Here is a 26,111-nt window from a genome sequence, read left to right as displayed (position 1 = left end):
GAGGGGAAGGGACTACACACAGCATTTGGGTCTCTTTTAATAACGATGCCTACGATGCCTCTGTCTCCCAAGGCTTAGGAAATTCACGCGGGTTCTCCACCCCGCCCTCGTCTTCAAACCCTGTCCGTCTTTCATCTCATCGCCTAGGCTCTCCGTGCCTCGTCTCTCTGGGTCTGCCACCTACACTTCCTGGCTGCCTGCCTGCCTCTGGGCTTGATTTGTCCATCTGCACTCCCCCTGCCCTTCAGCCCCACGCCCCACCACCAAGCAGAGTCCGGGCCACAGGGGAGAAGGCAGCTCTGAATACTCCGGCTAAAAAAAAAAAGAAAAGAAATTAAAAAAGTACGGCTCACTTTAGTTGTGCGTTCAAAGTTCACCAGGAACTTCCATCCCCTTTAAAAACTTTTTCATGTCCTCTTTGCAACCCCCTCTCCAGACACCCAAGTTTCTGTCAAACAGAGCTATAAATGTCAAATAGAGCCTTCAAATTCAGCTGGATCCTTCAGCTGGCATAAGCTGGGGTCTGATTCCCCTTCTAGCACATTTAGCAGGGTCGCCGGCACAGATCATTGTTTCATTGATGAAAGAATGGATGTTCCCCCATAAACCAAGCGTTTTTTGTTTACATGTCATAAGTCGTGGTACAATTCGTTTTCTGTGATTGGAAAAGAGTTCTGGAGACTGTGAAGACAGACCATTCGGGGCTGGCATTTCCACCAAATGTCTTTAAAGGCGGAGTTAACCATTCTGTTTCCTAAAAGACACTTGGGCACTTTCACCAAATTGGAGTACTGAAATTGGTAAGACACTATGCCCAATATTGATGGACCTGATTCCGTGCTTTGTAACCAAGAGGCAGTGGGTTCAGAGAAAATTCCACTTTAAAGAACTCTATGATGAGACACATTGAACACTTGTTTCTAGCAGAGGGGAGTGCCGGGGGGAGGGGCGGCACTGCTCTCCTTTCCACACTGCCAACCCCTCCCTCAGGAGTGATTTCAGACCACCCCCCTGCCGCTCACATTAACCAGCTCCTGCCCTCGATTCTGGATCTTCTGGACCTTTGCGTTAGCCCCCACCCCAGTTGGCCCCGCATTTCAGCTCCAAAGCACCAGCTCGCAGCCCTTTCGCCCCGATGCGACGCCCTATTTCAGATAAGCATCTCTGGCTGACCTCAGCCCTCTCCCTGTACACAGTCCTGGAATACTGACCTTCCTCTCACAGATGCTGGGCTGTCAAACAGCATCAGTCATGCCCGTGTCTCAGGAATGTCCATCTTAATTGAAAATGTGTCAGTTTTACTAACATGAACACTGAGACAGCTTAATCCAGCTTCATTGTTATCAGCCAACTGTTTGTTTTTCCTTAGAAACTGGAGATGCTTTGTTTGCTCCAAAAGGGAACTTGTAGTGAATATAGATTTAAGATGTTCCTTGACTGAGACAGCACATCTCCAAGTAAAGGAACTTATGGGACACTTTTGCTCATCTACTCTTTGGCTTTTAAACTTGTGGTTGTCTCTAATTATAAAGGAACTCTAGTTTCTAAGGTTATTCTTCTTGGCTGGTTCTGTTTGTATGGACTGCTCATTACATAACAATTAACATTACATATGGCACCGAGGATACTGGAAGAAACCGTGTGCATTTTTAATTTTCCTCTGTTAGGCTGCCTGTATCCTTCTAATTTTCATGCCAGAAGCAAATTTTCTATGATATGTGTTCTTCCTTATAGGCAAAGCTTAGAGTACAAAAAAAAAAAAAAAAAAAAAAAAAAGAGCATCCTTCTGTAGAGAATAACTTAGCCAAGGACACTGTGCTCCATCTTTATGATGAAATACATATTTCCCATTAAAAGGCAAATCTGTCATTTTAAAAGGTTGAATTGGATGTACTTTAAAAATAATTCCAGCTGGTTAAAATGAGAGCATTGTGAAAAAGCTCAATAAGAATGTTCTCTTGGTCTGTAGTATTTTCATTTTCCTGAAGTGTGAATTGGATATATTTTCTTTTATTTTAAACCTTTTATCTTCTGTGTTTGATTCTGAGTTAGTAGAATGAGTTTTAAAGATGAATTTGGCTCAACAGTACTATTGCTAACACTTAAAGTTTCTATTTCTGTACTATTATTTCTGGCATAAACACACACACACACACACACACACACGCGCGCGCGCGCGCGCAAACCCTCTTTGACCTGATCCTCTCCACATGATTATACAGGATATGTTGATATTTTTGTACATTGTTCTGTCCCACATGCATCATTTCTAGACCTTTTATAGCTCTTCCTTTGTAACCTTTGTCTGTTTAGTATAATATTTTCAGAAACTAAATATCTAATTACATGGCTGGAAAATCAAAGCAAAGTATACCTTAAAATACGCAATGATGTTCTACAAAACCATCCATGTTTATATTACGTACATACAAACAAACACACCTTAAAACTACTCATCTAGTGATTTGGGGTTTGCACCTGGATTCTCAGACCCATGGTAAACTTGAATGCTGAGCTATTATTTTTTCCAGCAAAACCAACAGAAACACTAACACACGCACTTTCCCACCGATGTTCAACTCTTTTAAAGTTTGGTCTATGCAAACGTAATTTTCTTCACTAACCATCAATGATTTTCGCTTGAATGATTTTTACTGAATAAGGAAACGTGTAGGACTTCCTCCTCCATACGTGACCAGCCACCCTCATCAACCACGCTGGTGCTAATGGGGTACATGGTGACATTGCTACAGGCTAGCTTTCTCCACCGTGTCCCAACACTAGAGTCCACTCTTCCCTTCAATCCAGCTCTTTCCCATCTCCGTTGGCACCTTTACGTCGTATCTACGACCACGGTTTACGCCTCTCTCCGATCACATTTTTTTATCACTATCCTTTTTCTCTGTCCTTCACTGTTGGGTCTTTAGTGACTACACAGCCTGGCTCGGACTGCGCGGCCGAAAACACCCAATGTCCTACTCCGCACTGCCTGACACCGGCCTGCCTTTTCGCTCACACCCATTCCCACTGCCGATGACTTTGCTTGCCGGCTCCTGTCCAACTGTTCGTTGTCCACAGCCACAAGCCATTTAAATTTCATGCTTTCTCTTCTCATCAAAGTGGCAGGCTGTCAGCAACGTTCCTTCACAGCTGCCACCAACACCTTCAAGGGCTAGTTGGGTCTTGAAGCCAACCCGGCGTCCAGCTGTTGACCTGTCTGGCTTTGGCATGCCACCTGGGTACCCTTCCTTCTCAGTGCCTTGAGTTCGCAGATGGCCTCACCTTATCTTACTCTCAAATAGTGCACTTCCTCCCTCAGTATAAGCAATCTGATTACCTGATTCGAGGAACACACACTAAGGTGTAAATGATTGCAAAACTAAGCCATCTCTACAGGAACGCCTTTGGGGGAATTTATTCGTGCAAATGAATCTCTAATCCATAGAATGAATGGTGGAGCAGGGGACACATTCTGAGATCTGGAATCTACTCTGGGTCTCTCATGGATTCTTCATCTCCTGGCCAAATAGGAGAACAGGTTTAACTAACCAACACTGCATTTCTGAGAAGCTGCGAACCCCTCCTGAACGGCCACCCCAGATTATATATAAGTAGGTACCTGCTCTAATTATGTTAGGTGGAGTTAGTAAATTAAGGTTATTGTCACTATTTCACCCACTTTTTGCAAAAGATACTCACAGTACCCGTTGATGGCTCTTTATGTTTTCAGGGCAGGATCACTGAGCTGCAACTTAGTTCCTGCTGCCCTACCACGTTGGAATAATTATTTCTTGAGTATTTATTAAGTAATTAAAGCAGTGGTTGGCAAACTCTGGATAACACCCTCTGTGATGAAATGTGTGTTTATTTATTCTGAGAGTGAGAGAGAACATAAGTGGGGGAAGAAAAAGAGAGAGAGAGAGAGAGAGAGAGAGAGAGAGAGAGAGAATCCCAAGCAGATTCCACACCGTCAGCATGGAACCCAGCGTGGGGCTCGATCCCACGTGAGATCATGACCTGAGCCAAAATCAAGAGCCAAAAGCTTAACTGACCAAGGCACCAAGGCACCACTGAAAGAAACTCTTAGGGAGTAAAAAGCAGGATTTCTCTTGTTGAATGAGGAGTGCGATCCCAGAACACTGTTGGCTGTTCCCCATTTCAGACTCTCCCAGCTAGAGAGGGTCATATGACACAGTTTTTAACCCACTGCTAGGGAAGGTAAGTAGTAAAACTATTTACCACAGGCCTTGACTAGGTGTGAACAATGCAGGGAAATTAAGCTAACAAATGTGAAACACTGAATGCCTACTTGTTCAGTGTAACTGTTCGAAATTTTGTAGAGAACGAAAATAAGAAAAGCAGGGCTTCCCATCTGTGTAGGAAATAGATTCACAAATAAAACAATAGTAGAATCAGAAAGCTCCTGGAAGGAGTTTAAATTGTTAAATTGTGACATTTCGACACTAATTGCAGTAGAGGTTCTGAGGACCGAAAAATGTGACCGAAGGTAGAGAAGGTAAAAAGGACTTCCTGGAAGCTAGGTGTTGAGTCCCTTTGCCACCGTACAGATAACCAGAACTGATACTCAGCATGGCATAGCAAGAGAAGAGGAGATTACAAAGGCCTGGGGCAAGTATGATATTTGGTTGGTAAGAAGTGATGCTCTAAAAGATTTTGGTTTTGGTACAGAGATGGGACACTAACAAGGTATGAGTGTTGTAAAACCTTCCTGGTATGTTTCTTTGAAAAGTGTAGAAAATTATATATGTATATACATATATATATATATATATATATATATATATGTATATATATATAGATATAGATATAGATATATACATATATATACACAAAAAATATATAACAAATTATATATATAAGAAATTATATATAAGAATTTATATATAATAAATTATATATATTAAAAATTATATATATAAGAAATTATACATAAGAAATTATATATATAAGAAATTATATAAATATAAGACATTATATATATAAGAAATTTATATAAGAAATTATATATATATGAAATTACATATATAAGAAATTATACATAAGAAATATATATAAAATCATACACATATAAGGAATTATATATGTAAGAAATTATATATATAAATAAGAAATCATATATATAGGAAATTATATATAAGAAATTATATATATAAAAAATTGCACACATAAAAGGAATTATATACATATAAGAAATGGTATATATATAGGAAATTATATATAAGAAATTATACACATATAAGGAATTATATATAAGAAATTATGTATATAATATGCAAATATATAATATAAATATATATATACATAAAGTCTTCAACGGTCAGAATTATCCTTTAAAAGTAACAGCCTGGATGAAAGGAACAGCTAGAAATCTGTTAGATTTCTAGAAATCTAGAAAAATCCAGAACCAGGAAAGAGCCCTCTGTTCTTTTTCCAGCCTGAGTCCCTTCAGTACACCCGAGGACTCAAGTCCAGATGAATCTTCCCAACCAGATAGTATGATGACGAGCAGAGAGGGACAAGGTGAAGAGCCTAGCACCCTCGTACTTGCTCACTGTGATCCCCGAGAAGAGGCTCGCCCTTCCCATTTGGCTTATTTTCCTGCCTCCCACAAACGATCTGGCGAATTCTGACCCCCTGAATTGGTCATCCCACACTGCCTTTCTGGATGCCACACCGCCAACTGGTCCTGCCCTTGGAAATACTACAGTTCTTCTGGACTCTCCGAACGTTACATCTAGTAAACGGACGATCTTCCACAAGTCTATGCAAAAAGCTTTTACTTTGGCTCTGAGCCTCAAGGCAAGAGGGACCCGGGTTTGAAATAGCGATGTGATAGCTACCACAGCCCAGGTAAATTCACTCCTCCCAGGGGGGTACCATGAGAAAGAAAGCACCGTTCTCTAGCAGTGTCGTCCAGGGAAAAATCTTGGGAGGCTCCAAGCAGGGAGATATCGGAGAAGTAGAGCCCAAACAGGATTGTTAGCTTTTTTTCTGGAGTTCAATCCAAGATAAGCTCTCTTCCTAGGGCAGTTAATCTTGGCCCTGAAAAGAAGTTGCCAGAAGGGTTATTGATTTCAAAGCTACAAGCTGCTTGCAGGAGTTGAGGTCTAGCCAGGGCCTTGGGTAGGTTTTCAAGGTTAGAGACTTTTCTGAGAATATAATGGAGAGCCATGATTTCCTTCATAAATAGTAATAATTAGGGTTTGAAGTGAAGTGAGTTAATGCTTATAACAAATGCAAATCTTTTATTTTGGGGGCATTTGCATTTCTTTTAAAATGTCTTTACACAGCATAATGACACATTAATTTAGGGTTATGATTAGTAATTAATATTCAAAATGCAGTGAGGCTGCATTTATACTGTTATTTCAAGAGTCATAAAACTATGCTTTAAAAGCCATGCTTTACTGTAGCATTGCACTTTAGAATATTCTCCCTTATCCATTTCAAAAGGACAGGCTGACCAGCTGACCCTCATCAACAACCGGGGTCCTGCCACCGAGAAGGGCGACATCACCAACAGGGTAGTGTGGACGAAGAGACACTTTCCGTGGGGTTTTTCTTGCAAATCAAACCCTTGTATGGGGTGGCTAATACCATAAAAAGTAATGTATTACAGATGACTCATCTTGTACTGACCCCCTGGAAAAAAGACAAAATTTTTCCTATGTGGCTTATTGGAGTGAAACTATTACGAAGAAGTCCTTCTGAATATATTAATGCGTGTGCACCTGCGTGTGTATAATGTATCAGGTACATTTTAGTTGCTTTTCATTTCATCTGACTTGCACTTGTAACCACAGAGTGACCATCTCTATTATGAATACTTGCAGGGTGAAAAATAAATTTCCTCACAACAGAAAACTTTCAGAAAAAAAAAAAAAAACATGCATAACCAGCCTAACCTTTAAAGGTCAGTCAGGAACTAAAATCTTTATTTGAATTCATTATGAAATCAATGGAACCTTTGGTTAAGATTCATGTAATTATAAATAACACAGAAGACCACGAGGAGGGGAAAAAATGTTTAAGTCATAAATCTTTCATAAACTTCTGAAACTTCACTTCTCATTACCCCATGGCTACATTTTCCACACCCAAGCACGACAGACTATTGTGCCATTGTGGATTATTTAGTCTGGCTATCTGGCACATGGCCAAAGCTTTTATGAGTTAAAAAAAAAAAAAAGATCATATGATCTGTCTTTTGATATTTAGGTTCATGTTTTTCAGCCTGCCCGTGTCTTTGCCAAGGAATGTATATCGAGTCCAAATCTCCTTCTTAACACGCACCGGGGAAGACGTCCTAGGTAAATGAGAGGCATGGTGGAAAGGCATTTCTCTTTCTGAAAAGACAGACCTTCTAGGTTCAGAATACAGTCTGGTGACCCTCCAAGTTCCAGGAGGGAAAATACCAATGGTGTGGCGATATCACATACACCAGTAGATATCTGCAAGCGTGCCCCGGGGATCTTCAGCGGCCTTCAGCGTCGTGACCACTCAGAAGGATCGCCTGACAATTCTGCTCAGAAACAACGAGGACGAAAAGCCTCTCGGATCAAGGATACCGTTTGATTTGCCGACACTAATAAGTGCCATCAATTATTTACGGAACTTCAAAGTCTGGAAACTGGTGAAGTACACCGGGGCAAAAGTAGAATTTGTTTGTTTATTATCAATTATTTACACAGTATGTTTTACAATTTCAGATGTGTAGAAAAGGCATAATCCTGAGGAATGGCGCACGATGAAATGTATATTATGTTAATTCCATGAAAGCCGAACGCGGGCCATCAAGCTGTGGAGGCCATTTTATGCAGTATTTATAAAGGTTTCAGTAACCGTCTCCATCATCCTAAAGTCCAAAATAGCATTCTAAAATATATATTTATTTATAAGGTCTAGGTAAGCGAGAATCCTGGCACACGCAATGCCTTGCATAACTGTAATAAACAAGGGTATTTCAAATCTCTGATAAAATGGGGACTTCCAGACAAACACGATGCTTGCTCAACTAATAAATACTTGTAACACGGGGTCGCACGCAGGAGACGAGTCAAATCCACATCTACCCCAACAGGTCAGCCAAAAAATAAACATGTCAATCTTTTTAATCAAGCTGGCACTTCAAATCTAACGTAGTAATTACAGATGAAAATGTTGCTCCGATTAAGAGCTACACCCCTGGGACGTATGGCACGTATGACAGGATGCTATTGTTTTTTAATGTGCCTCCGGTCAAATGTGGTAAACTTCACACTTTTAACCAGTGCTGCTTGTAACAGATTGAATGAAACAGGTCTACAAAAGAATCAATAAATGTAAAGACTGGAAAGAATGAGAGAGGCTTGCGGACTTGTACCTATTGTCTGGGGGAATTAGATGTCAGTTTGAGTATTATAACTCTGACAAAGGTTTCCGAACTTTAATTTACTAGAACATATAATGGGCAGAGAAGAGGCTGGGAAACACGGTCAGTCTGAATACATTATTTAACAAACACTTTAACGAACGTTACACACTTCTTTGGTACGCTGCTGACATAGTCTCCCCATTCATTTCTCAGGAACCTTGTTTATCAATGAAATACACTTCTCTAAGAACAGCCTTCTCCTAGGCTCCTCAAATTCCAAACCCGTGATGGTGTCGTGGGTGCCGAATAATGCACTCGTGGGAACGTACCATGCTTACCTTAATGTCATCATGAAAGGGGGGCCGGAACCCTATTGCTAAAGTTCAGCAAGCAAACAGACCCTGGTCATGATAGGAGGATTAGGTGAGTAATTCCTTGTTCGGGACACATGCCTGAATAGAACGAGATTTGACAGGAATTCTCCGTCTTTATTTTTCTAGCGACGGAGGAAAGTCGAGGGAAGCTTTGTGGCTGGCACACAGAGGAAAGATCCAGTGCCTTTTTATTTATTTACTTTTTTTTTAAACCTAAATCCACGGACTTAACTGTGCTTAACTCACAAAGCAGTCGCTCAGCCCTTATACACACACCAGATGCAATTTAGATAGGTTGCGTCCCCCACACTTATCTTGGGAAAGGAGAAAACATTCCATTAATCAAAAACTAACGCATAAACACCCTTGGGAATAAATGGAAGCCACACTGCAAAGTGAGAATTAGTGTTTTCTGTAAAACACGAAAGAATGACAGGTCAGAAAAGTAGCCAAAGTAGCCAAGGAATAATCAACACGTTGCAGGCCCCAAATTACTAGAGTCTCTGCTGACTTTCACTGTATGCGAGTTAGTAATGAGAGGCACAAGATTCATCGAACTAAATAGCCCTATCTGCTGTTCCGCAGCGCTCTAACTTGACTTCCGGCGAATATCAACAAACCGACCAAGAAACAAATCTTTACAGAAGTGCCAAAACGCCCTACCTTCGAAGGGGGCGGGAGGAGACGCAAAGATGGCCCTTGTCTTCCAAGAGTTTATGATCTAAGAAAATATCTTTCAGGTACTCTAAAACGGGGTGGAAAATGTTTTCTATGTAAAGAGCCACAGAGTTAATGAGGCTTCGTGGGCCACAGAGGGCTGTCACAACTATTCGACGCTGCCATTGTAACCCAAAAGGAGCCACAGACAGGATGCAACCACACACAGGTGGCTGTTTTCCAATAAAACCGTTCATGAACACTGAAATTGGAATTTCATGTAAGTTTCCTGTGTCACAAAATAGGATTATTCTTTTTTTAAAGTAATTTTTAATGTTTATTTTTGAGAGAGAGAGAGAGAGAGAGAGAGAGAGAGACAGAGCATGAGCAGGGGAGGGGCAGAGAGAAAGGGAGACACAAAACCCGAAACAGGCTCCAGGCTCTGAGCTGTCAGCACAGAGCCTGATGTGGGGCTCGAACTCGGGAATAATGAGATCATGACCTGAGTCAAGGTTGGACGCTTAACCAACTGAGCCACACAGGCACCCCAAAATGGGATTATTCTCATAATTTCTTTTCATCTGTTTGAAACTGTAAACTCGTTTTTGACTTGTGAGCTAGAGTTTGCTGGATTTTTCTCTAAAATAACTGTGAAATACCATAATGGTCTATTGGCTCCCGACAATCATAAAACTCAAAGTGTAAACACGGAGGAATGCAAAAGTAGATTTAATATGATCTAATCAAAAATGCAGGTATAATCTATTGGAAGACAAGATGATTATTCTGGAGGCAACGCTGAAAAGGAATCCCAATACAAAAAGGGCTCTGAATCTTCAACATGGAGCTGAACCCTTGGCATGCGGTGGGAGCATTCCGGCAAAAATTCAGTACAGGAGGCTGGAAATCCATATTGATTTCAACTGAAATAGTGAAGCATTTATTGGTAACTACAACGTAAAGGTGAACTAGCAGGAAGTGACCATCCTAAAAGGATAAACAAGTATTTGTTTCAGTAATTCTAGACGAAGCTGCACTACGTTTAGCAACTGGGATATAACGTGTGCTGGGAAAGGATAATGTCCAGTAGGATGATCTGTCATGGCATTTCAAGGGAGGCAGCCGTCGAGCGTCTGGTAATAATGGGCACACATTTGAATGGCAATGACGATAAGGGGCAGTCTAAGCAGAAGAAGGAGCATCAGAAAAAGCAAAGGAATGGAGGGCACCGGTTGTCAGGGGTCAAGGAAAACTCAGAGCATCTCAGGGGATGAGTTGGTAGGAAGCAAGAAAAAGGACAGATTTGTGTTAAAGAGGGCTTTGCTTTGAATGCTACCCTGAAAAATTCAGACTCAATTTTTATGCAAATGAATGCCAAGAATTTCAAGTTCTTCTTATACACATGAAATTTCAGGAGAGCTGAAATATTCTTTATAGCCCAAGTTCAATAATACTCTAAAATGAAAACTTTCATAAAATAATTTAACACCGTACATTTATTTCTAAAATCCTGCTGCTACCGCTCTGAATAAAAGTCAAGTTGGCTTTTATCAACACAGGGTTAAAATAGTTGAGCAAAATATCTGTGGATTTTTTAATAGGGCCCAGCACAGAGCACGTGCTCAATAAACAGGTAAATAATTTTATATTAACTTTTAGATCTATACCAGCATCAGGCAGATGAAATAAAGTATAATTCTGAAGTTTAAGAGAAACTAAAAGAAATGCTTTCTTCAATATAATATGAAAGATTTGGAACCTCAAATACATCCCCATTTTCAACACATTTCTTTGGATAGGCAGAGTGTAAATTATCCCTCAGTTATTTCGTTGATAGAAAATCACCCTTAATTTTTTTTTCAGTGAAAAAGTTCATTTATTAAGACATTGCAATGGCGGGGGCGGGGGGTAGAGCTTAGAAATAGTCCTGACATTGAAACTTGCCACCTCCAGGTAACTTTAATTCTTAAATATCCACCGGCCTGTTCGTTGTCATCACGGTGCAGTTATAAATGGATTACTGGCTTAGCCACCCTGTGAACCTCGTTACAGCACTGTTCTATAATAAACCATACGAAATGACATGTTTTAGAGAATGTCCAATTATAACTCCACTGAATGAGGGGCCAGTAATATACTCGTGCCCCCGTGTTACTGTAAGCTTTCAGAGGGCAGGTGTACATAAGGAACAGTGAATATTTGTTCAAATGTGCGTGTGCTGATTTTTCACACTGTTGTCTGAGGTTATCTGAGTTACCGATATACTCAGAGCCATATTAGAAATACTTAAGAATGTCTGTACTGTCGGGGCACATTAATTTAGGAAGTATTTGTTGAGCCCATTCTAGGCATCTAGAAGTAATGTTTAGGGGGAACAAAATGTAAGGACCCAAATGAGGAAATAATAAGTTTGCCTTCAAATTTGTGAGGACACTCAATTTTTATTAATAGGTATAAATGCATACAATGATATATTTATAGAAAACAAGACAATGGAACACAGAAGTCCAAATATAATATCTGTTTATCGCATCGTCTCGTTGGTCATTTTTAGTGATTTTTTTTAAAGGAAACCACAAAATAATTTCTAAAAATAATTGAAGTCCCTAAAAAGAAAATATCTTCAGGGTAAAACCCATAAAAGGGTACTTTCAAAGACAAAGATACCTGCCTTCCCCACAAATAAACCTGACTCTAAGAAGGTGAGAGAATTCTGGACAGAGTCAACTTCAGCGCCATTCAGTTCTCAGCGAGACCCCCCCCCCCCCAGCGGGCCAGCCTATGTGTAGACTGTGTGAGCGCATTCGTTCAGGCTGGCGTGTGCACACACACAGCATACACACACAGACACACGCGTGCGTGTGCACTTGCTGAATGACAGGCGTGACTAACGATGCCGCTTCAAAAGGTACGGTTCACACCGTTTTGGAAGTATTCCAGACCACCGAATGCACCAACTTCTGAGACGTGTGGGGGCGAACTGAAACCAAATTTACCCAGACCTATGCTTGGAAAATCCTCAGGAACGAGTCTGGGGCGAGCCTGAGACTTTGAGCCACACACAACAGGAGTCTTCTCATCTCAAAGTCACATGCTGCGTTTCCTAGTGGATCTGGTTTCCTAGTGGATCTTCTGACTCGACTTTTGACTTTCTTGTACACATGCATCTAAAAAACACCCACCTGAGCGCGTGTGGTTGTGCTGCGGTATCATGGGTGTAGCGTCTAGAGTTGAAATCTCCTGCTCACTACGGAGTCTCTATCATACATTTTTGTTGTTGTTGTATGAGATAAAAATGTGGTGGTGATATGCAAACAATCACACCCACTTAATCCAGAAAAACCTCACCAAACTGGAGTTACGGAGGCTTCGAGGATAAGCCAAAGGAGGACCACCGAGAATCACACCTCCAAGACACCTGCTACGCTCTAGCATGTGAAACAGAAGACCAACCAACAGCACTCACATCTCACAATACAGTTTGGTGTGTTTCAAACATACCTAGCAGCACTGTATCGATCCCAATACTCTGTTTTAATATTAAACAAGTCTCAACTGACTTTCATCCTCTCGAAGTCTAACGGTTTTTACTCAAATATACCTTACTATATAAACATTGAACATAATTCTCTCACACTTTAAATGTTTACTGATTTATTTTGAGAGAGTGAGAGAGTGACAGAGAGAGAGAGAGAGAGAGCACACAATCGGGAGGGGGCAGAGACAGGGAGAGAGAGAATCCAAAGTAGGCTCCCCATTGTCAGCGGGGAGCCCGATGTGGGGCTCAAACTCAAACCATGAGATCGTGACCTGAGCTGAAACTAAGAGCCGAGACACTTAACCAACTAAGCTACTCAGGCACCCCCAAAACTGGATACAATAATGAAGAGAGGATTGTGTTCAGGGCGCCTCAGTCGGTTAAGTGTCCAACTCTTAGTTTCAGCTCAGGTCATGATCTCATGGTTGTGAGTTTGAGCCCCGCATCGGGCTCCGGGCTGACAGCACTGAGCCTGCTTGGGATTCTCTCCCTCTCTCTCTCTCTGCCCCTCCCCTGTTTGCATTCTCACTCTCTCTCACTCTCTCAAAACAAATAAATCAACTTCAAAAATTTTTTTCATTATCGTATACAGTTTTTCAAAAGATGCTGGATGATAAGCAATTAAGTTAAAGTCTCGCATTAACACGACATACGGACACGAGACAAGCAAAGCGGGCAGGAGCCAATCAGCAGGTAGTTGTTGCACATCTCAAGTGCTCAGTGGGAAGGGATGCCTGGGGAAGGCTGCTGGCTGGCCCCAAGCAGCTCCAATTATTAGAGGACTCACGTACCATATCACGCTTTCCTCTACGCAATTACTCAGAGCTTCGACACCGTGACCACTTCTATTGTTAAGTCATTCGCTCGTTTTATTAGATGCGAAAAGCACAGCAGCTCTCAAAGTCATCCTCCACCCAATCCGAAATATCTACCCCTAGCCATTCTTTGCAACATGTAAGTGAGACCCACCTAGCAGGTTACACAGCTCTGGGGGACCAGCCTAAGATTTTACCAGGGCGTTAAGCGTCCTGAGAGATACTGAGCCATTTCTGGGCTTTTAACTTAGTGTTGGGAGATGACCTGAATACTAACAAAAATCGGGAGGTATCCTGAGATTTTAAAAGAGGCATCGAACCCTCTCGTCTACAAAAATGGAGACTGAGGCCCAGTGAGTTTAATCGACTTAGCGAAGAGCTCACATTTAGGGACAAATTCTGAGTTAGAATGCAGTTTTCCTGACTCTCAAAACGTACTTCATCTTACTTATCTAAGTTTTAAAATATCTGTAACAAAGAATGTGAGGCAGAATGAAAAAACTACATTCACACACATATATGTTATGCATGATATATAACATATATACACTACATGCTTACATTTGGTTGTATCTCATTTTACCTCTCCTAAGCTATTGAGCCTTTCACAATTAAATTTTAAAACGAACTCTCAGAGTTAAACATTTAAGTATTGTATTACAGTAGAGGAGAGTCTTGGAAACACAAGCTTAATTTTTGGTGCTGTTTCACATAGATTGTTGTTAACATGCCACAAACTGTAGACACTTAAAAATACTGTTTAATTTTCTTTAATCCATTTCGTTTTATGGATCTAAAATGGCCATCAGACAATAATACAGCAGTTTCCATAAGGAATAAATTGTTACTGCTTGACAAAAAACTCTTTTTATGCTAGAAGAGGGAAATATAAAAATGTCTTTTTCATATAATTATATTAAAAAATGTGTTGGTATGTTCTCTCATATTACAGCTGTTAGAACGTTTTTTTAAGCCGCTGACTTAAGAGCTTACCTCTCCTTTCTCATTTTTTCCTAATTAATTTCTGTTCAACCAAAGAATTCTTTCCTTTTATGGCTTCTGCTATCATAGCACTGCCTTCATAAAATGAGCAAGCCCATTTCTGAGCTCCACTCTTCAAAAAAAAAAAAAAAAAGGCGGGCATGGAAAGTAAGAAAAAGTTTCTAAGGAGGGTAACTTCCCCATTTAGGTGTTTGTTCTTCATTTGAGAAGAGGTGGCAAGTAATTATGATCCTCTTGAAAAATTGGCAAATAATGATGATCCTCTTGAAAAATTTAAGTCTTCTGCTATTGTTCAAGAGGGACAGCGTTCATAAACAGAGAAACGTAACCATTAGAAAAATTTTTTTAATGTTTATTTATTTTTGAGAGACAGAGACATAGTGTGAGTGGGAGGAGGGCAGAGAGAGTGGGAGAAGGGCAGAGAGAGAGGGAGACACAGAATCCGAAGCAGGTTCCAGGCTCTGAGCTGTCAGCACAGAGCCTGACGTGGGGCTTGAACTCACGAGCTGTGAGATCATGACTTGAGCCAAAGTCAGATGCTTAACCAACTGAGCCACCCAGGAGCCCTAAAATGTAACCATTTTTAGATATTAACAGCTTCACAGACTTGGTCCTGTAGGGAAGCATCTGTTACTAATAAATTTACTATATGAGTTATGATAATAGCCTTGCTTTTGTTTGTAATTATTCACGAAAGTGTTTCAGAAAACCCAGAATGAATTTAGAATGTTGTTTCCTTCAAGAGATTTCTGTTCTTGTATTTTCTCACATTTATTTTCGATTTTAGATTATACTTTAAATATCCAGAATTAATGAGGTTCCCTTATGTACTTTGCAAAGTTTACAGACCATTACTTTCAATCTTTTTTTCTTTTTATGCTTTGAAAAACTGCTTTTCTTTTTAAAGAATAAGGGAGGAAAGTCTGTTTAATTAAATAATATAGTCAAACAACTGCTCTTTTTACATTGCAATTGCTTCACTATTTTAAAAAAAGGCAAGGCATAAAACTCCGCTAATTAATTTCATTAAAGATCTGAAGGAGCAGCGCTCTCTCTGCCAATACCTCCTACCTCCACCCTCACACCAACTGCCTGGATATTAGAAAATCTGGAGAAATGAGATGCGTAACACAAATTATTCAACAGGGTAGAATTCTGTATAAATATATGTAATATTTATGAGATACACTGGTATATTTCCTACCCAAGCTATTTGAGCTCCCATAAACAGAATTTTTTTGGAAAACACTATCTTGCTGGCATGAATTGGCACTCAATTGAGACAGATGTGGTGATCAGTATTGATCAAGAAGTCAATAAATTGGCTGCTCTGAGGTCCATTCACTCTGCGCATATAAATGTGGTTTCGCTTTATTTACATAAGCAATATGTAATAAAAGTAACAAGTTCCAGTGAAGTAATCTGTTATTAAAAACAAGCAAATCATCTTCCATTATTAAAAATATATGCCTGTTTTCCTTCAGCATAAATTCAATGTACTGGTCAATAAATACGAGAAGTTATTGTTTGAAATAGGCAAATTTTGTAGAAGGAATAATCTTAATGTACATATTTTAAAGAGATAATACATCAATTTTATCAAAATACTCCCTCTTGCACACTTAAGCCTACCAACTTTCTTTTCTCTACCTTTTAACAGATACTGACAAAAAATTAATTCTGCATCTCCTATAGACCGTCCACACGTGTGTGTGCACACACGCACGCGCACACACACACACACACACACACACACACACGGAAAACCGATCATCATAATACTTGAGGTCAAAAACACTGTTTCACAAAGAAAGTTTTTCTTTGAATTCATTGCATTGTTTTCCCATCTCAGCTTTCATATATAAAGGAAGCTTAACTATGTGCTTACAATTATAGTTCAGGCTAGACTCCATGACTTTAATTATCTTACAATGAACAGAAAAATCTAATGTACAGTAAATGTAGCTCTCTTAATAGAAAAGCAGAGTTTAAAGGCATTTTCGTTTTCAAAATAAGCTGGACATACTATAGTCAGGTTTTGTATTTTCTATATACAACTGGTATTTCATTTTGAATTACTTGAGCACATTGCAAAGTGTATGCACTGTAACTAGAGGTCAAGTTTCACTCAGTGAATCGATTCAATATGAGAAGCAGAAATTTCCACAGAGGGAAGGAAATTGCCTTAAAGTCAGTTGGCATCATTTTGTTTCAGCTTCTCGCTCTGAGTGGTGGGACCAAATGCACACAGTGCTCTGCCCTGCTCCTGCTATTTGGAACAGCACAGGCTTGAACGTCTATCACAAAGAGTCATGATGGAATTGTAACTGACGAGCTCTCTGTCTGGTGAGGCAAGCAGAAAAGACTAACAAGATAGCCATGGCTAAAAGGCCTTTGTTGTCTAGGTAAGGATGAAAGTTGTTTTTTTTATTTTCCTTTTTGATTTCTTCACTGAAATGCTGACCTCAAATTCAGAGAAGCCAAAGATTCAGGGTGACTCACACGGCCTTTGATCAGGTTCCCAATATAGTTTAAATAACAGCTCATTGTAAAAAAATATGTAAAACAGTTTCTATTCAAACAGTGATACGTGTGTGAAAAGGACTCTCTGTTTATGCTACGGTGCCTCGACATCAACTTAAAACTTTGTTCAACTGCTGATTAGAAGCCGAAGATAGCAGCGAAGTTAATGGGAGTGAGGAAACAGGGTATATTGCTTCAATGACCAGATAGATATGAAAAAGAGTAAATTAAATGATACTAAGACTGATGGAAGATACCCCAAGCCGTATTTGCAATTCTTCTTTTGACAGCTTCTGCCCTTCCAAAAATCTGAGCGAAATAGATGGTTTCCACATGACTCTAAAACACACAATTTTAGATCAAGAAGGAAGTCTAGTATTGCCATCTGCCAAGACCATATCCTTTCTTCTCTGTGAGGATTAGCTAGGAAGTTCAATCTACACTTCCTCCAAATTAAGACAAAGAATACTGGGTAAGGTAATGACCAATAACAGAAATAGACTGGCTCTGTTTATTTTGAAAAGGTTTATTTAAATCCTGAAACACACTTCAATTTTTCAGACACTAAAAATCTGCATTAAAGCCATAAAAGAATCTACTCTTTTTCTAAAATACATTCAACCACGCATCCCTTTATGGCTGTAAGGCAATTTTCAGCAGCATCAGATATATATTTTAATATAAACGCCTTTGATACAATGGTCATTTTTAGAGATTTCTGGTACTCTCGCGTGATCTTATCTTGGCGTCTATATCCAATTGTAAACTCTTTAAGGAAAGAAACATCCTACGTAACTCCCCAGGGGCCCAGCACAGTGATTTGCATACTCAATAAAAGGATTTGATTAACTTCTATCCCAGAAATTTCAGTCTTAGAAACCTGGGAATCTACTGGGAATGCACTTGTAATAACCTTCTGGTACAGCCTGTTTAAAAATCTTTGTTGTACAAAAATATTCTGCTTGTCTAACCTAAAGCACTCTTGTAATTTCAAACCCTTTCTTATAATATTGAACTTTTTGAAGTTGAGGGAATCAAACTGCTGGTCAGCATTTTGCAAAATTTATAAAGCATTTATTTTGGAATAATAAAATAGAACTACCGCTCTCTGTATCAAGATGAAAACTTATAACTATTGGCTTTTTTATATAAAAGTAGCAAACTACATTTTTAGTTTTAATACAGATTATATTTTTGCAACTTTACTAAACTCGGATGTTGTAGGATATTTATGTGTTTATTATTTATTCTCCACAAAAGATCAAGTTCACCAGACCGCTTGAATTAAAAAAAAGAAATAAAAATAAATATTTATAATAAATGCATGGTGTAGTACGAGATTATGATCTAGATAAGGTGTGCTGCTTTTTCAGGAGAAAAAAAAAACCTTCTACAATCTTGGCAGGCTTCTCCTCAGGACAGTTCTGTAAATATGCCCATAGTTCAGGACATGGTGTACAAATGAAAATGCTGATAAAAAATGGACATATGTTATCTGGTCTCTCAGTATGTTAAACTTCAGCTGAAATAACTAGAAAAGAAGGAAAGGAAATTATCCTTCCCCAATCCATTTCTTATCATTCTTGGAGACTTCCCCTGAGTTCATGGGAGTAGAAATTATTTCTACCAAAGTCGTCCCTCATTCTGCAACTGCATATTAATGAATTATAATCAAGGTCCTTTCCTCAAGCAAGAAATACAGACAAGGACCTCCATCTCCCTCATTTTTGAGCACAGAAGCACTGAGCCCTTTCACTAACAAACTGGTTAAAAACAACGCAACATCGTCTTGGTGGGTTTGTGGTGATGAAGGGCAGCTTTTGATTATTTCTCATCAAATCCTGGTTTCCTCTAAAATGCAGTTATAATCTTCGAAAACCTATTTCACCCTAATTTTCTGCAACTCCATACTATTTCAGATGTTAAAATAAGTTAACTGTACAAGTTCCATCTAGTATTTTCATCGAATTGAGGCATAATCCTCCTTATTCAAATAAAGATTCATTCCTATAAACATATTTTATTCATCTTGTCTTATTCTTCTATAGGTTACAAAAACGAACCATTTATTTCAAATTCCACAGTTTTTTGGCATTTCCTATAGTGATTACCTTTTTTTTTTTTTTAATCTCCTGAAGAGAAAACATTTTGGAGAAAACAAGAAGTCACACATCATGACGTAAATTGCTTCTATTTGGGTTTAAGTTAAACACGTCGTGTTTTAGAAATGTGATCGCACCACCGATCTCTTTTTTGACTTTAAGCGAGTCATTTAACCCCTCAAAAACGTTAACAATGATACGTATACAGGTGAAAAATATCAAAAGAAACTGTTTAGACAGATTGTAATTAGTAGAATTGCAGACTATAGACGCTGTCTCTGCAACGAATCCTAGTTTGCCTGGGACTAAGTCACAGAGCTGCCACAAAGTTCAGATGATGGTGAGTCCGTGTGCTCACCTCTGGTGAGAAACCTCCAGATGGGTGCCACTAAAGTTCGTCCATTAAGACATTATGAAATCTACTACTGCAGTGTAATGAATCGCCACATCATGTAGTTTTAAGTTACCCCATTCTGGATCACACTTATTTGATTACCTTTTGAGTTCAATCTTTTGACTTTCCTCATTAAAATAACTCAGTTCAAAAGAAATACGTACGCAAGAGTGAAAAGGGGTTTCTCTTAGGTCTTCCTTGGCTAATCATCACAGATTAGTGGTATGTTGGGTGCACAGTATAGTGCCTGTTTGTCTGCAACATTAGGTTAATTTGGCAAAGTCAGATTTAAAATAACTAACCATATGCCTCGCAGGTTTAATTACACATACAATCTTACTTCCTGCTTCCAACAATCCCAGCAGGTAGGCATTTCGCAGAGGTGGGGCTGAGCCTCATAGATGTTCCCTTCCTGAGAACACACAACAGGTAAATAATGCAACTGGGCTTAGAACCCAGGGAGTCTAAGCTCAGAATCATGCTCCTGAATATCCCTGCTTTCGTAGGGAAGGTCATACTGTTTGCCATTTGGAAGAACCAAATCACCAAGAGATATATATAATCTGAAAAACAATCCTGCCAGTCTAGGAATGCACTGTTCCTGTACCGAGGACTTCCCACAACAAAATTTTCTTTTAGGGCAATCTTCTATTTAGTGAGGGTCCAGTTTTCCCTTTGGTTCCCTTCTTCTACCTGCTGCAACTTCTACACGGACACCAAGAAGTCCGTGCCTTCCTGTTTTCTCTTCTTTATCCCTCAGAACTTATTCTCTCCTTCACACAGGACAAAATTCGATATTCAAAAGTTCAAAGCTTAGGAAGAAGTGACCAGAAGATATTAGATATAAGTGACCATGAGTTATTAACATTTTAATAAGGAGTAGTTCATTCACACAAAATAGGAATGAAATTCTATTGGGATAATTTAGGCATCGCAGAATAATAGAAGTGATTCTTAAAGGAAGGAGTTGCCCTTCAAATGACAGCATATCCAAAAGAACCTGCCCTTTGTTACAACCAAGTCTAACATTTTCGTATCCTTTCTCGTTACTGTACTAGGGAGGGTACAAATACGCGGATGCACAGTGCACTATTTTCCATCAGCACTAATTATGCAAAAGGAGAAACTGGGTTTTATAAATGTGAGTTATAAAATAACCCTCCTTAAGTCAGTCCGATAACTGTTTACCTCTGAGCACACAGAAAAGCGACCACTGATTTACATTCTAAAGCCAAAGGGCATACTACCGAGTTAAAGCCATGAAAAAAAAAAAATTAAACCAAATTAAAATAAATAAGCAAGCAAAAACATCAGCCAAAATCATCATGGGACATTGAAAACCGATTTATTTTTAATGACATATTATTGGTGATTGATTATGCATTACATGATATTTTTACACCTGCCAAATGTGATATGAAAATCAAGCGATGCTAAACATAAATAATGGGACACAATCTGATACACGTATTGTGAAAAAAAATAATAAGTTTTCTTTTGTTTTTTGTTTTTTTAAGAAAACACCCGGCACTGAGTCAAACTATTGGAATTTTGTATTATATTATGGAATTTCCTTCCAGAATATTACATTCTGCTACTTTACTTTTTTCTTAACAGGTTTGATTAACTTTATAAAAAGGTGGTCAAATACTGACCATATTAGAGGTTTGGTTTTGATCTCCTCACTAATACTGGTTTTGTTAAGGAGCTGAGCTCTGTGGCTCCCGCAGAGAAAAAAGAGGAAAACAATTAAAGACTCCCACAGGAGGCCCCATCTTTCAGCAGAAGATTTGGGGAACATTCTCATTCATATCCAGTCACAGCCAAATGCCTTTTAAGGGTGTTAGTTTAGTGAGCCATAGCAGGGCTTCGGTTTTGTATGATTTCTTATTGTTAGGTTCAAGGTTCAAGGGGAATAGTAAAGGAAGAAATGAAATAGTCCTGATTAGTTTGTGTATACAGGATACTTGATTGCAATTCCTGAGAAAGTTGTTTTATTCTTTCAAAATCTTAACTGCCTTGTGGCTTTATGTGGTTGCTGGGTTTTGATTTGTTTCAGTGTCACAAAGCTGGCTCAATCATATACCGGTGCAGATAAAAAAAAAAAAACGAAGTGATGTGTAACAAAGTTTTTAAAAAATTCACCAAGAAGTTTTCTGAGGCCAGATGATAGCCAATAAGTAAAACAATAGAATAAAATAACATAAAACAAGTGATGTGTTGTGTGAGGAACACTGAGATCTCATAAAATGAAAGAAAGCTAAATTAAGTGTTCCTTAAACAAATGTAGCTCCTAATAAAAATACTTCTGGAAAAAAAAAATGACTGTTATCAAGCAGCACAATAACACATAATTTATACATCACATGCCTACTGAATAATATTGAAATAAAGAGGCCTAAAGATTTATTCACATTCATTCACATACAATGACTTTAGGAAACTGATGCAATTTAAATACGTATTAAAAAATGCTCTCTCTACCATGTAGCATCTGGAAATGCTATAAAGGAAGACGAGAAGACTTAATCACTGCATAAACGTACACTAAAAGAAGATGTCCAAGTAGGATTTCAAAAAGATAACTAGAGTATAACAGCAGATAAACATCACATTAACTCAGCGCTTGGGGAAAAACACGGAGACGAGCCGGGCGGACGCATGGGTGAGATTACCATTCTCCATAAACATGTAACTAAATCTCAACATTTTCAAGTTCAAGTCAGTTGGTAGAGGCCAAAGAAAAACAAGCATTTAAATGTTACAAATGAAAACAAACTTTTCAAAGCCGCACCTTGCTTATTCAAAGTTCATTATTATTTTAAGAAGAAAATCCTCCAGTATTTTTTTTTTGACCCTGAAAGCAGGTTTAATTCCAATTTCTAGGGTGCGTGCGAGCGCAACCATTAAGGACTTCAGTCCTACAAATACTTAAGTAAATACTTAAAACAAGCTGTAATTTAATGAAGTGGATTCCTGCCCATAATACAAAGCTGATACTATCTAACCTTCTGGGGGAAGAACACAAAAGTGGATCTGAATGTGAGGTCTGAAATAATGACAAAGGGTTAAGGTCTCTGGACTAAGCCACTAACATACTCAACACTCATGTAAAAGCCGAAAATTAAAGAAGCATCCTGTCCCGTAATATTCAATTTGACTTATTGTAACGTTTTAAAAAGAAACAATACTTCGAAGACAGAGATCACGCTGAAAAACGTCATATATCACACGTACACATACACACACAAAGACGCTTTTTGAACTTGAAAGTCGAATCAGAGGATTAAGTAAATGTATTCTGGGAGAAGGAAGTGACGATTTCAGAGCGGAGAGTACTTTGAGGTTTGCCATACATTTGGTTGTTCTGCTGTGTAAATTATCGTGATATATTTTATAGCAGTGAAATATTTAATGCTAGACATTCATTTTTTAAAATTCCTGTTCTATTACATATTGTTATGTACAGTGCCTGTTCTGATGCTGGGATACAGCATTTGGATTAAGAAACGCCTCTGCATTACTTTACTTTTTTTTTTTTTTTTCGTTCCAGCTGTGGGACAGAGGGGTATTTTAAAATTAATTCGATGAAAAAACAAGACCATGCACTGCTGACCCACTCTGGTTTGGGTTCATCTTGGCCATACATTCCAAGTGAGTTTAAATGCACAGGCATTATGTAAATAGGCATTGCTGAAGAAAAGGCAGCTCTCATGTATTAATCCAAAGCCTGGGGTGCTTTTAGAGCAGGCTGGAGACAATCCCAGACACCTGGCTTTTGAAAGACCACCAAGAGAATAAGTAAAAGGGGTCCTCAAAAGCGGTTTGAAATTAAATCTAACTTAAATACCAGATTTAGATACGTTTTTGCTCAGCATTTTTAAAGGTTTATTTTAGTTAATTTAATACAAATTTAATACAAAAAGTCTCACCTTGAAGACACTAAATTGTTCTTCAATCAGCGGATACTTAAGAATTAAAAATCATATAAAGGACTCGGCTGAGAACAAATGATTTCACTTACTGCTACAAAGTATATGCTCTAGTACATTTCCTTTATTCCAGTTCTGACTTTTGCTTTTAACTATCTGGAATTAAAAATTTACAGGTATGTCTAGATGAAGCATTATAAGCGCATCACCTGTTTAAAAAGCTGATATATAGAAATTAACTAGAAAAAAAAATTTTAGAATGCCTAATTGGTCCCAGGATAAAATACGTAGCCATAAGTGTTTGGAAAAAAATTGTGAAAGCTTCACAAATACTATAGGAAAATGATTATGAAATAGTTTTTTTTTTTCTGAGAAACAATTAAGTAATGAGTTCAACTTATTAGTGTTTTTAAACCACTTAAGTAACATATTCCATAGCTAACAATAATACCATTATTATGAAACATAATTACAAGATACCACTCCTGGCCATGGAGTACTGATAATCTATTAGGAAGGTACATACATTCTGCATACATAAAACACTTAAGAAGTGTTTTCATTCCCATCAGAGCAAAAACTTTCTATCAAAATGTATAAAATGTTGCACAAAAGCATATACGTCGTTTGTCCACAGACTAAATCCTTTGACTTCTCTGGAATCATTGAAGGACTGGCTCGTGTGAACCTCAAAACCTTCCATAAGCAGCATCGATTCAAGTAGTTTTGAGAGTAGAAGAAAACATATAGGCCAAGTATCTTATAAATTTAAATAAAAGAAAAAATCCTTTTTTATTTCAAGCCTGATTTGAAATCACCTAACTTGAGTATGTTCAGGGTGCTTTCGCTGCAGAAATTCCCCCCCCCCCCCCCCCCCCCCCCCCCGTCCGATGAAACAGGAGCTTCAGGTTGGCCAAAGCCATCGTGGCTGGAAACAGGGCCTGGAGACCTGATTCCCTGAGTGCCTCCAAGGGTAATCTTGAGTGGGAGTTCCAGATTCATCTCGGCGGAAGAATCTGTTAGAGCTTCACACTGAGAAAAGGAATGTGTCCGAGGACTCTTTCATCTGGCTTAGTTCTGGATCATCCCAAATGCACACTAAAAACAATTAAGCTTGGGGCACCTGGGTGGCTCAGTCGGTTAAGCGTCCAACTCTTGATTTCAGCTCAGGTCATGGTCTCACGGTCCTGATAACAGAGCCTCTTGTTGCCCAGAGAGTAGCCTGCTTGGGATCCTCTCTCTCCCTCTGCCCCTCCCCATGCTTCCCCTCAAAAAAAAAAAAAAAAAAATTAACTTATCATCAAGTCTCAGTGTCTTAATCTGACGATGGGATGCCAATACCTCATACAAGGCAAAGGGAAACAATGAGCCTTTATTAAGCACCACCTGAACACCAGCACCGGCCAGGCTGGATGAAGATGGCAGAGAGTGCTCTGCTCCTGGCTTGACCCCAGGGGGCTCTCACGAGCTTCGTTTCACCCCTAGTTGATTCTCATAGGTCACCCTTTCTGGAAAAGTACCTTTAAGGTAATCATCTCTAAAATTCTAACATCTCTCCCGCTCATCTCAAAAGGCTTGAAGAAAACAGCGTATCACATTTTAAAAATACCTTTTCAGAGTTCTGCCAACTATAAAACGTTATTTAAATGCCAGTGACCACTTTAACAAATAATTACAACAGTTTGCTTTAAAACTTGTGATTCTAGGAGCGCCTGGGTGGCTCAGTCGGTTAAGCGTCCAACTTCCGCTCAGGTCACGATCTCACGGTCCGTGGGTTCGAGCCCCACATTGGGACCTGTGCTGACAGCTTGGAGCCCGGAGCCTGCTTCGGATTCTGTGTCTCCCTCTCTCTCTCTCTCTCTGCCCCTCCCCTGCTCATGCTCCGTCTCTCTCCATCTCTCAAAATGAATACACGTTCAAAAAAATCTTTTAATTAAATAAAAAAAATAATAAAACCTGTGATTCTAAAGAAAAAGTTCACCTTCCAACCAAAGAATTTTCTATGCATTTGCTTCTATAATGTTAATAAAAAATAGTTAACATTTACTAGGCACGAACTATGTGTCAGACATGATAATAATATCTTTACACGTATAAAGCCTCACTACAAACCTATGAGGTGGGCACTATTATCTCCTCTTGGGGTACAGGACACCGAACCACAGAAAGCAGGTAATCACAGAGGCCGTAAATGGCTGAAGTGTAATTCACACCCAGGGAGTTCTGCCTTGGGCCATACTCTTCACTACTATGCTCTCCTGCCTCTTAAATGTCTCGTTTACACAGCCCTCCATTCTCTTACCACGTATTACGTGGCTACTGGAAACTAGGCCCTATGCTAAGCATCGTGTCTTTTGTGTGTGACGATGCAAGTCTAATGGTACGCGGCCACACAGAACG

Source organism: Lynx canadensis, chromosome B1 (genome assembly GCF_007474595.2).
Source record: "Lynx canadensis isolate LIC74 chromosome B1, mLynCan4.pri.v2, whole genome shotgun sequence".
Lineage (NCBI taxonomy): Eukaryota > Metazoa > Chordata > Mammalia > Carnivora > Felidae > Lynx > Lynx canadensis.
Note: the sequence above shows the minus strand (reverse complement) of the source record.